This window comes from Octodon degus, unplaced genomic scaffold, assembly GCF_000260255.1.
Source record: "Octodon degus isolate 3935 unplaced genomic scaffold, OctDeg1.0 scaffold00041, whole genome shotgun sequence".
In the NCBI taxonomy this organism is placed as follows: domain Eukaryota; kingdom Metazoa; phylum Chordata; class Mammalia; order Rodentia; family Octodontidae; genus Octodon; species Octodon degus.
The window spans coordinates 9,760,068-9,763,139 of record NW_004524617.1 but is presented as its reverse complement, the minus strand read 5'-3'; the positions used below and the strand labels follow the sequence as shown (position 1 = coordinate 9,763,139).

Genomic DNA, 3,072 nt, shown 5'->3' with positions numbered 1-3,072 from the left:
CTTAAAAGAGTTTATTATAGGGGCCAGGGAGATGGCTCAGCAGAATAAGTGCTTCCCTGGCAAGTGCAAGGGCCTGAGTTCAATCCCTGGTTACGCAAAAAAAAAAAAAAAAAGTCCAAATCGCAAAAAAAAAAAAAAAAAAAAAAAAAAAGGTTTATTATAAACCAGTTTCTTAGGCCACAAGGAAATAAAAGGACTATGTATAGCCTCACAGGAGACAGTCAGGGAGCAGAGGAGCATCAACATAAGTCTACAGCTTTGGTGGGTGCATTCCTGGGGGAGGGGGCCCTGTAAGGGAAACCAGACAATCCGGTGAGACTCTGGGAACAAAAAAATAGCAAATATGTCTGTGGCAATGTGGCCCTGGGGAATTAGGCCCATGCTTCCTTGAAGCTACTTCCATAACTCTCGCCAAGGTCAAAGAAGGCCTTACATACCTAGGGAAGGGGGCAGGATCCCTAGAGGGGACATGCACATAGAAGTCCCTCATCTAGGAGGGATCCCCATTGAGAGACCAATGGGTGGTCGCATGCCAGGAGGAGGGCCCATCATTCCTGAAGGGTGTGCCCCTCAGCCCATAAGTGGAGGAGAATCCCCATAGCCAGGCAGGTACTGGCTTGGGCCCCTTGTAATATTAGCTGTGGCAGCAGCTGCAGCAACTGCAACAGTGTCTCTTCCTTGTGGAGTTATCACCTGTTGTGATGGCCCATCAACCTCACAGACTGGCCCAGTAAGTCCTGCAGGAACCTGTGACATGGAACACCAGCTGGGATTCCTCTACCCACAGCCCTACTGATTCCTGGGCCCCAAGCAGCTCCAGCAAGTAGCACTGGGGTAATGCCTGTATCTGGGAGTAGGTCCTTCCACTGTCGTAGAGACCAAGTTCTCCCCTCACAGCAGCACCAGACTGAGGACTCATTTCTCTTGCCTTTCTACTTGCTTAGAGTTCTTTGTCTTGATATTCCTGAATTCATCATAGTCACAGAGGATCAAGTTCATATGCTTGTTGAAAGCCTTGAAGGTACTGCTGAAAGCACCTTCACAGGTGACTTCCTGATTATGGTCCACAAAAAGATTCTTTTTTTTATTATAGAGTCTCAGTATGTAATTCAGATCACCTGTTGGGGTGGGCCACTAACCCCAGAGACTGGTCCAGCAAGTCCTGCAGGAGCCTGTGGCATGGAAATACCAGCTGGCAGTCCTCTACCCCCGTCTCGCAGGATGCACCTCATCGTGTTGTCAATGTGCTACATCATCTTGCTGCTCTTGCCCAGTGTCATGGTGGTGGTTCTGATGGTTCAGATACACACTGGATTCAACTCCTCAGAGGCCTACACAGAGACAGGAGCCCATACCCCACCCAAGATCCCACTTTTAAACACAGCACCTTAAGTAATCTTCCTCAAGGTTTTTTCATCATTGAAATATACGTTCTACTGTCCAGATCTCAGTCACACTATTGGAAATAGCTAAAATGCAAAATGTAATTTATAAGTGGTTCACTTAGAACTGCTCTACTGTAAAAAATGGTGAAGAGTATTCCTTTATTCATTTAGAAAAACTGAAGAATTATTATGAGATATCCTCTCATAAGAATAAGACATTGTTAAGGAAGATATATACAGAAATTTTAGAGACGAAATATGGCATCAGAAAGAAAACATGGAACATCTCAAGGGGAGCATCCTTTTTCTTTGATGTTAAGTAATTTGCAATAATTTAAATTTAAACCAAATGTAATTGTGTAAGGGTGTAAATTATAACATTTACATGACTTGTGTGACAAGGAATAAGATCGCCTGTATGTTTTTCAAATGATTAAACTTTTGACTTTCTCTTTTTACAATTCAAGTAAGTACAGAGTATATTTTATTTTCTGATAAAAACCTAATCATACTCTATAAAATGCTTTCAAGACTTCGTGAAGCATCTTAAATTAAAAGAAGAGAAGATAGTAAAATTGAAAGATTTTTCAAAGACTCTGGTGGTAGCATATTCTTGAGTAATAAGCCTTGTTTGACAAACAAAGTGCTTATTCTTTTCTTAACTCTTGTTGCTTTCCTCTCTACCATCTCTCTCTTATATACACATAATGCTTAAACTTACAAGTAGATCTGCTTTCTATTGTATTGTGTAAAAAAAGTTATTTATAACCTTTGAATGTTATGTTCATTGTGAAAACTCAAGAAAAATGGAATAATAACCTTTTGTAACCTAAATTTGGAGGATATACATCTATGTTCACTTAATATCAACTATTTGGAACATATCACTTTCTTCCAAATTTTGTTTTATTTTTATAAATTGCTACAAAATATTTGTAATATAATGTCAAATTATTTTACAAAATCTAATTTATTGTCTCTATTAGGTGGTATCCATAAGCCTGATTTTTAATTTGACAATTGTCGATATTTTTCTTGTTATAGGTGATACTAAAATTGGCTTTTGCTAATTATGCTCAATGACATATCTTTGTAAACCTTGATTATATATTAGCATAAATTTTTACTAATGGACTTAATTAGGCAAAAGATTACTTATTTTAAAGATTTTGATGACTTGTGAAAAAAATCAGTCCTCCAGAAAATTTTAATAATTGGTTTTCAAAACAACACAGGGCAGTGCCTGTTAACTTGCAGCACACTCAGCAATTAGGAATGCAATGATTACTTAATTACTAAAGTTTCAATTTGTTACTTGAGAAAGCATTCCACTCTTGTTTCAATTGGCATTTAATTACCAAAATTTCTACATATGCTCAGATTTCTTCCATTGTGAATTATCACTTAAATCTCTTTCCCCAGTTAATTGTTGATTAATTTCCTTTTTGATTAATATGATAATAACATATCATATTTCTCAGTTGCCTCAACTAATGGAGCACTTAGAAGTGGCAGTTAGTTCTCATGAGATTTTCTAATCTATAGCCTTAGGTTAGAAAATTTGATAAAAATCTTTTTTAAAAATACGTTAGTAGGGGCTGGAGAGATGGCTCAGTGGTCTAAAGCACCTACTTAGAACAAGCTTAGCAAAAGCATCAGGGACCGCGGTTCAATCCCCCAGCACCAC

General features: G+C 38.3%; 1 pseudogene; it reads right to left on the bottom strand.

Annotated features, from left to right (window-relative positions):
• Positions 1 to 417: 417 nt before the first annotated feature.
• Positions 418 to 1,280, bottom strand: LOC101563245 (annotated as a pseudogene).
• Positions 1,281 to 3,072: the final 1,792 nt, after the last annotated feature.